The sequence below is a fragment of the Pelobates fuscus genome, chromosome 1 (assembly GCF_036172605.1).
Source record: "Pelobates fuscus isolate aPelFus1 chromosome 1, aPelFus1.pri, whole genome shotgun sequence".
Lineage (NCBI taxonomy): Eukaryota > Metazoa > Chordata > Amphibia > Anura > Pelobatidae > Pelobates > Pelobates fuscus.
The window spans coordinates 389777126-389787090 of record NC_086317.1 but is presented as its reverse complement, the minus strand read 5'-3'; the positions used below and the strand labels follow the sequence as shown (position 1 = coordinate 389787090).

The window sequence follows — 9965 nt, the reverse complement described above, 5'->3', positions numbered from 1 at the left end:
TTATAGAGATGCAGTTGGAATGATGACGGAAGACATTTCACAACCTATTATTACTTTGTATTTACTAGCTTGAAAGCCAGAGCTGGCTGTGGGTGAGCAGCCAGATTAATACATTACAAACCAAGACATTCCCAGCAGATCCCCAGCAAACATTGATGAGAGAGAGAGAGAGAGAGAGAGTGTGTGTGTGTGTGCAGGTCAGGAGATCCCTCTTCCTGGATGGTGCAAAGATCAAGCAGACACAGGGAGGCAGGGAGTCCTCAGGCACTCCAGTGTTGTCACATTGTGTGTTTGGGGGAGAGGCAGGCTCTCACAGGGTGTGATCTCATTGGAGTCCCTCCAGCTCCCTGACTCAAACCTACTTTAATCTTCCCTGCTGCCTCTCAGCGAAATGCAACCACTATTGTCAGACTCACAAAGTTTCACTTCCTGGCTGGGCTTCGCTTTGCATTATAGAATTTGTTAGCCGCCCACTTGTTTCTCTTTGCTTTGGGTCTCTTTATAGGGCATTTTTTTGTTTTGTTGTCACGTCCTGTTTGGAGGCAGAGAGATAGAAGGTAACAGATTGTGGAAGAGGACTCTGCAGAGTACTGAAAGGCAGGTAATTACTATATATTTGGGGAATGGGGAGTTTGGGGGTGATTGCAAATTGCACCCAGCTGTATAGAAGTGGGTGCTTTCTGGCTGTAGCTGCAGAGCAATAATAATATGAATTTTGGCCTCTGTCTAAATATTGCATTTTCACTGTGAGAGATGAAGCTGTTCTTCCCTTTGGCATGCAAGCAGTTAATGTGAGCCTTCAGTAAAAGTATTTGGATTGATAGGACCATCCCTGACCTAATGGTCTTTCAAGGCTATAGCTTGATGTCTGCCCACATTATGCAGAGTTTTACATCCCATTCTGCAGTGAATGATGAGAATGTTCTTAAATATACACACACACACACACATTCTCAAAAACATTAACCCCATAGGGGCAGGGTGCACCTACATGCTTGTCAGGGGCTTTTTATTTATATTTTTATTTTATTTGCAAGATTCAGAATGATCATTGAATTGCTGTGGGAGTATGCAAAGCTTTACATTGGAATACATTTATCATCTCCCTTCAACACAAGGGGCTAAGTCATGCACAAAATGTATTAAATGGGAGAAATGTTAAAAAATGGCATGCCAAGTTTACATAAACATATAATGTTACTGGTAACACATGTATAATACATATCTGGCTGTAAATGGGTATTATGCACATCTGCTTGTAATATTTACCTTTCTCTTTATAATGGGTGTGAGTCTGAAACATTCAATTATATTTACAGTTTGTGTATGTTTGAGACCTGTTTGCTCTGTGAGGTGTATTCCTGCACATTTATGGCTTTTCTAAAGTAGTTATATTTGTATGTCCCTTAGTACCTTACCAGCCCAAGTTTGTATTAAGAAATTATAAACGGTTTAAGGGAAAGCACCATGAGTAATGTATTTGCACCCAATGCTGCCGCCTCCTCGTAATATATACTGTGCATATTGTCTGTAGCTGTTTCAAGGGAATTTGTAATAATATTTCTAGACACAATCTAAAATATGTGTGTTAATAAGACCATATTAACCTGTTAAGGACTAATTAAGTTCTGTGTTATTATAGTCATTTAGTCTGTATTGTCATGATATTCTGGTCCTCAGAGATGCTGCCTTGAAATATGATGTCCCACTCGGGTATCATTCGGGTCCTGTAGAAATGCGATGATGAATATTACATAGTGACATTGGGTCTTTATTGACCCGATTCTGGATATAAAATGGTATTGATCAGCGGGAAAAAAAAAGCTGTATTGTTGCTCAGAGAATTGCGGTTTTGTGCAATTCTTTGTATCACGTTTTACAATTAACTGTAACGTCACAAGGAATTCTTGTTCTCCTTATTTATACTGAAGGAGACTGACAATGAAGTATCTGGAATGACACAATCTATGCCATTTCATCTTCTTTCTGGGTTATGTGCAATGGTTTGCTGGTTTGCAGCACAGATTAATATCATGATTTGCAGAGCGAAGCATAAATCATTATTTCAGGGCCTACGACTGACACTTTTATTACAAAAGATGTAGCGTTTCCTTTCCTTTAGGGATGAGCAGCATGCACCGTGTTGACAAAGTCTCTGGAGCTGAAATAGTTAATGAGTGTGTAAATAGTAGTGTTTGTGTATTGATGACCTGACCCACTCCCATGTTTGCAAATGTATCTACTTTATTTTTAAAATAATTATTGACTCAAAAAAAAGACACAAAAGGCCTGCAGGCTTTCATCTGATCAGGGACTATCCTTCATAGGTTGGCAGAAAGAAAGACATTGCTAAGTGTGGTACAGTTCAGGTTTGCCTACAAGAAAATACAATCTGCTTAATTTTGAGTTTGCTATGATCACCATCACAAAATACAAATAGGGATTTTTCAGTTGGCTGGAAATTGTGGACGATAGATAAAGGAATTACAAATTTAAAGGAGAGCTTCAAGCACCATAACCACTACAGCATGCTTTAATAGTTATGTTGCCAGGTCTCCCCTAGCACAATTCTCCAGGTAAGCGCCAAACAATTTATCTAAGTCCCCCAGGGTCAGCCCCCTCTGCACATATTACTAAAGCTAAATTCCCTACTTCTCCATTAGTGACATCATTTCTGCCAATGTGTGAACAAGATATATAGTATACCTGTTGTTGGCTTCCTGAGATTTTTGACAGTTTTGTATGATAATGAACTAGGGCAACAAACTTGCTGTTCTTTATATGGTTAAAGGGACACTATAGTCACCAGTACAACTACAGCTTATTGTATTTGTTCTGGTGAGTATAATCGGTTCAGGCTTTTTGCAGTAAACACTGTTTTTTTGTTTTTATAGAAAAGGCAGTTTTTACATTACAGCCTAGGGATACCTCCATTGGTGACTCCTCAGATGGCTGCTAGAGGTGCTTCCTGGGGAAAACATCCAATGTCTCCTCCCTCTGCATGCAGACACTGAACCTTCCTGATAGAGATGCTTTGATTCAATGCAGCTCTATGAGGAGATGCTGATTGGCCAGGGCTGTGTTTGGCTTGTGCTGGCTCTGCCCCAATCTGCCTCCTTGACAATCTTAGCCAATCCAATGCTTTCCTATGTGACTGGCTGAAACCACCACTTCTGATGAGGTCAGCCAAGGAGGCAGATCAGAGGCAAAGCCAGCAGAATCAGCAGCAGACTAGAATAAAGGCAAGATTTTACTATATTTAGCGGGTGCAGGGGGGCTAGATGGTGCTGACCCTATGGTGATCCTTTAAGGTCAAAACCTAAATATTCATGACAAATATGAAGCACTTATACTCCTATTACTAAGTTTTATAAAGCTTTTAAATAGGAAACATTATTATTCAAATTACTCTTTTATTTTTTCCTCTTATGGCTTTTTAATTTAATTTGTCTCAGATGGGCAGCAAATGGCTCTATATGGAAGTGTATATAGTATAAATCTCCCTAATGGGCTTGCCCCAAACTGAAGGCAGTAGCCAGTCAAAAAGCCTGTCATATGGAATAGACTTCATTTGTTACATTTCTCAAATAATAAAAAAACAAACAAGCAGAAATTTAGAATAGAAATAATTAATTAAATATGCACAGTGTTTGATGAGAGCCGTGTCAGGAAAAACGTCTGCTGTACTGTATTTTGGCCTTCATTTTACAAGTTGATTGTCAACTCACTAGAACATATTTACAGTAAATATCTCTTTTGATATATTTTTCCATCATATAAAATCTTGACAGGCAGCTCATTTTTTTATTGGTTAGAAAGCAAGGCATTGTAGAATAATATAAGCCAGATATTAGTCATTCAGTTTATTACCAGTTAGCAAATGTCACCCACAATGTTGACTTTTAGGGATATTTGTTGAATCACCAGTACTATTTTCCGTTTTTGCCGCTACTAAACATGCCTCATTTTAACGTGTCTGTGAGTTGACGTTGGTATTTTTTATTTTCCTGCCTAGACTGTCATTGTAAGTCTTTATTAGTGCAGAATCTTTGGAACCCACTTCCATGGAGGTAGATTTACTTGTAGTATATGACTAGGATTGAAACCAGGCTGTTCGTTTGTTCAATCTGTGTAGGTGTAAGTGATAATGTTCCACAATGGTGTACTGAGTGGGTGCCAATATATGACTGAATCATCAACCGTTGCAGTATACATTATACATAGAGCATCTACTGACAGAACAGAGTTTTACTTGGTACTAGCTATCTACTGACTAAATCAGACACTTGTGCAGCATATATAGAGCTTTTATAAGCTCTGATGTTAGGCATCCATGGAGGTGTGACAGCATTAAGAAAATCTCCAGCTTAAAGTAATTTTCTTCCTGAAAAATATGGGCATTAGAGCAATGCATTGAACTTTTTGCTAAAGGTACACTTAAAATACCATAACCACTGGGGGCGGGGCCGGACCGCCATGCTGAACGGTCGCACAACAAAGCTGCTCCGACAATGCTGGCTAATTACAACCCCAAAAACAACTTAAAACCTACCTGACGACCGACAGCGGTGACCCAGTGCAAGCTGACATCCTGGTTCCGAGGTGAGGCTTGCTGTTCAGGTTTTAGTCCCTCGGAAGGGTGCCCTCTGACAACCAAGGGGGAGACCGTGCAGGCGGTGAGTGGGGTAGACGGCCGCTGCCCTGCTATCCTGCCTCCCAGTGGCATGCCAGCAGCACAGGATTAGGTGGTTCTTGCCCCGCTCCCCCCCCGATGGACCGGCGGGGGTGATCCCGGTCCCCACCCCATGACTCCCACGCATGCAGACCCGCCGGCAACCCAAACCACGGCAAGGCCTGGGGTGCACAGGCTGATTCCAATATGGCGGCGACCGCATGTTGCACCAACTATGGAGGGAAGAAAATTGATGATCCAACACGGGCCGCATGGGAATCAGCAATCACAAGCACAGACCCGACATGGAAATCGGAGCCCGGCTCGGAGGTGAGACACACAGGAGCATATAAACTTGAGGCATGACACGCCAAAACAGCAACACCAACGACCAGCTCAGGTGTACAGCCCACAGCAGACGCCACTGCTCCAGCGACCCAGCCTTACCCAACATACCTCCTGAACCATCACGGACCGACTGCCAGCAAACTGAGTGACAGTGCTCAGCGAAACCAGCATACTCTGCATCCCGCACACGGCGGACATCCGACTGCAACCCAGGCTGAAAGACTGCCACTCAACCCTACCACCTATTATGGCAGGGCCCAGAACTCTGTCCCTCTACTCTGCCGTATCTAAGCGGGTCTCAGCACCACCGGTTGCCGATTGTCATCTCTCTGAGGCGAGGACCACCCAGGGTGGAAAAGTCAAAACCTACTGCACACTCTTATTTGTCTGATAATTTATGTGAATGATGTCTTTAAACTACTTAATAACCGAGTTGATATGACACCATAATCGTTCCCTTCTCAAGCATAGAACACAACTATGTCTTTAATAATTCTTGTCTAACCTGTTAATGCAATATAACTACAATCTGATGTGCAACTAGTTAAGTTAAACGCAATGTTACACTATAAAGCGACACCTTTAACTTGCTATCTTAATGCAATATCTAAAAAAAAAAAAAGTGCACTGTCTATCTGCCCCCCCACTGTAACTAATGTCTTGAAATCAACATATGGAATGCCGTTGGGGTACCATATGTATGCCTGTGACCACTATACGCACTGCAAAAATAAAGAATAAAAAAAAAAAAAAAAATACCATAACCACTACAGAATATTGTTGTGGTTATAGGGCTAAAAGGTTATGGGTGTATATCGATCGTCTTTTTAATTTTTTGAGTGATGTACTGGAAGTGTAGCATAGTCAATATTAAATAAGTATTTATTAAGCTGTTTGTTTAATGGTTTTACTAATGTAATGTTTAGATACAGCCAGGAACACTGAGCACTACAACACGAGTGCTTTATTATGATTAACACTTGTATAGCGCCAACATATTCAGCAGCGCTTTACAATTTTAAAATATTTAAAGAAGGCCCTGCTCAAACTTATAATGAAGGAGGATTTGAGGTAGGCGGATATATATCGTTAAGTGTTTTGCTCAGGGACACTTTACAGATGAGGTGACCTGACTGTAATTTTTACCGTACTGGCGAGGTTTGGCTAGCTCCTAGGCAGTGATGGATATATATCACTGGTTGTCTTGCCCAGGGACACTTACTGGTAAGGAGATCTAACTGGGATTCCAGGGTTTTCCCAATTTTAAAGGACCACTCTAGTGCCAGGAAAACATACTCGTTTTCCTGGCACTAGAGTGCCCTGAGGGTGCCCCCACCCTCAGGGTCCCCCTCCCGCCCGGCTCTGGAAAGGGGAAAAGCGTTAAAACTTACCTTTTTCCAGCGCTGGGCGGTGAGCTCTCCTCCTCCTCTCCGCCTCCGTTCCGCCCCGTCGGCTGAATGCGCAGCAAGAGCTGCGCGCGCATTCAGCCGGTCGCATAGGAAAGCATTTACAATGCTTTTCCTATGGACGCTTGCGTGCTCTCACTGTGATTTTCACAGTGAGAATCACGCAAGCGCCTCTAGCGGCTGTCAATGAGACAGCCACTAGAGGCTTTGGGGGAAGGCTTAACCAATTTATAAACATAGCAGTTTCTCTGAAACTGCTATGTTTATAAAAAATTGGGTAAACCCTATCTGAACCTGGCACCCAGAACCCTTCATTAAGCTGACGTGGTCTGGGTGCCTAGAGTGGTCCTTCAGGGTAGTAAAGTAACCAACCGATTTCACAACATAGTTTTTTTTCTTGGTTATTTAAAGTGATTTCACATTTTAAAGAAAGATAACCTAACTGACAACAAGCCAACTTGAATTTTTTTTTCCAAATTGCCTATTTTATCTGAAAGTCTTAAATTCACTATACATTCTCAACAATTCACAAATAAACTACAAATTCAAATTCACAAATTTTTAAAACTTTTACCATCCCAGAACTGACAGTGTTTAAAGGGACACTATAGTCACCAGAACAACTTTAGCTTAATGAAGCAGTTTTAGTGTATAGAACATGCCCCTGCAGCCTCACTGCTCAATCCTCTGCCATTTAGGAGTTAAATCCCTTTGTTTATGAACCCTAGTCACACCTCCCTGCATGTGACTTGCACAGCCTTCCATAAACACTTCCTGTAAACAGAGCCCTATTTAGGCTTTCTTTATTGCAAGTTCTGTTTAATTAAGATTTTCTTATCCCCTGCTATGTTAATAGCTTGCTAGACCCTGCAAGAGCCTCCTGTATGTGATTAAAGTTCAATTTAGCGATTGAGATACAATTATTTAAGGTAAATTACATCTGTTTGAAAGTGAAACCAGTTTATTTTTTTAATGCAGGCTCTGTCAATCATAGCCAGGAGAGGTGTGGCTAGGGCTGCATAAACAGAAACAAAGTGATTTAACTCCTAAATGACAGTGAATTGAGCAGTGAAATTGCAGGGGAATGATCTATACATTAAAACTGCTTTATTTAGCTAAAGTAATTTAGGTGACTATAGTGATTTAGAAGGGGTTTAACATTAAACCTTAGTAAATTAAAAGCTGAATTGCAAAATGTAGGCAACATGGCTTGCGATTCAGTTTCGAATTCACTGTTTAGTGAATAAATCTCAGTTTAGACACACCCAGAACTCTTTCTACCACAGATGAGGAGACGAAGAGCTGGTTTGGACACTGATCAACTACCCTTGCTCACATAAAAAAATATATATTGCTGATTCTCCCAAGCAGTAAAGAAAAATAAACTTTGAACTAACACCCTATGACGATAACATGTCTATTTACACACGAGGCAATGCTAAACTGAACAGAGAAATAGCCTTTGCTTATAAACAAATTTCTAAGAAAGTCAAGTTTGCTTTTAAATAAAAGGGACACATTTTAAAGAATATCCTTTTAATACAAAAAAAGTATAAATACTTATGTGCAGATTAGAGAAAAATCCCCTAATCCGCAGTAACATAGTTATGACCTCACCAACCTCTACATCAAATTATAAGCTTTGTCTTATGTTTCAATGGCTTCCTTTTGCTGAGAGTAGTATAACTTGTTCTTTTTTTAATTGATCTCCCTGACTTACCGCTCTTGAGTTTGCACAGAAGTGTAAGAAAGGTCAGAATAAACAATAAACTGCCTTGTACCACTTGACTCTCTCTAGACAATAGGTTTTTCGTAAACCACTTGATTTTTTAAATTGTATTGCCCAAATAGTATATGTCATAAGTCATAGGGATAATCTAAGCACTAACCATCATAAGCTCTACAGGTTATTGTGGTAGTAATGGTTCAAAGAATCTTTGGGTGCTGTGCTCCAATTTATTGTAATTATTTATTTCGGAAGGGGGGGTGAAAGTATGTTTAAATCGTTCTGATAGAAACACAGACACTTTCAGAACCTAAATCCTGGCTTCTCAGCTGCTGGCTGAAGTTTTATTTTTTGCAATATTCACCCAAATCCATTCAACTGTACAAATCAGTGCCAAGCTGTGAAACTTGGTCTATGCATCCCCCACCAATTCTGTCCCTTTCAATGTTATCAGTTGTAAACTTGTTGTTTTAGATTCAGATATGCAGGGTGCGTTCTTTCTTTACCTGATTATTTATTGCAGGCTTTCTTTACACATTAGGGCTCTCTTCACAAAATAATAGGCTGTACCTCTTGTTTAAGTTTTTTCAGCTTTGAGGACAACAAGCATTAAGGACAGAGTAACTTTATGTTCGTTTTATGACCATACATAGTATTCTTTGTTTTCTGTGAGTTTATTATTTATTTATTTTTTTTGTGTTGTTTCTGTATGTTTGGCATGTGTTTTGTGGTCTCTTAAAGGAACACTATAGTCACCTAAATTACTTTAGCTAAATAAAGCGGTTTTAGTGTATAGATCATTCCCTTGCAATTTCACTGCTCAATTCACTGTCATTTAGGAGTTAAATCACTTTGTTTCTGTTTATGCAGCCCTAGCCACACCTCCCCTGGCTATGATTGACAGAGCCTGCATGAAAAAAAAACTGGTTTCACTTTCAAACAGATGTAATTTACCTTAAATAATTGTATCTCAATCGCTAAATTGAACTTTAATCACATACAGGAGGCTCTTGCAGGGTCTAGCAATCTATTAACATAGCAGGGGATAAGAAAATCTTAATTAAACAGAACTTGCAATAAAGAAAGCCTAAATAGGGCTCTCTTTACAGGAAGTGTTTATGGAAGGCTGTGCAAATCACATGCAGGGAGGTGTGACTAGGGTTCGTAAACAAAGGGATTTAACTCCTAAATGGCAGAGGATTGAGCAGTGATACTGCAGGGGCATGTTCTATACACCAAAACTGCTTCATTAAGCTAAAGTTGTTCAGGTGACTATAGTGTCCCTTTAATGCAGAAGTGTAACTTCCATGTTAGTGTTTAGACAAGTAAGGGCCTGGACATGGCCTCCTGCGAAACCCTTGATTTGTGCCAAACTGCATTAAAACATTTTGAGGCAGTGCAGGGGAATGGCATCAGGGACATGGGTACATGGTGCTTTGAGTTGACCTTTAATGTGTATCTGTCACATATATGTATTTAATAGCCATGAATAATTTTATGTTGAATAAAGACTGTAAAGAAAAAACATATACTAAACACCGTGGATGTTGTATGTCATCTATGAAGACAAAATACACAAAAATGCTAGTGCTCACTGTATTGTCCATAAATACTTTTGTTATTCCAAAGTTCAAAATACCATACAGAAAGTAAATAATTTTAGCCCTTTTCCATTCCAGCTCACTTGCACCGTCCCCCCTAACATAGTGATAGCCCACTCTCTCTTTTTGCCTCACTTTCCATTTTATTTACTTATTAGGATATCCAACATAGGCCACTAACCAAATGATAATTTCCTTTATCACAGCAGAGT

The 9965-nt window shown here is 40.1% G+C and overlaps 1 protein-coding gene across 1 annotated transcript in view; it reads left to right on the top strand.

Moving 5' to 3' along the window:
• The first annotated feature begins 255 nt into the window (after nt 1-255).
• The window catches only part of DGKA (diacylglycerol kinase alpha), a 183446-nt gene continuing 173736 nt past the window's right edge, over nt 256-9965 (top strand). Inside the window, exon 1 of the mRNA XM_063426555.1 lies at nt 256-601. The gene's annotated coding sequence lies outside the window, so the exon portion shown is untranslated. The remainder of the gene's footprint in view (nt 602-9965) is intronic.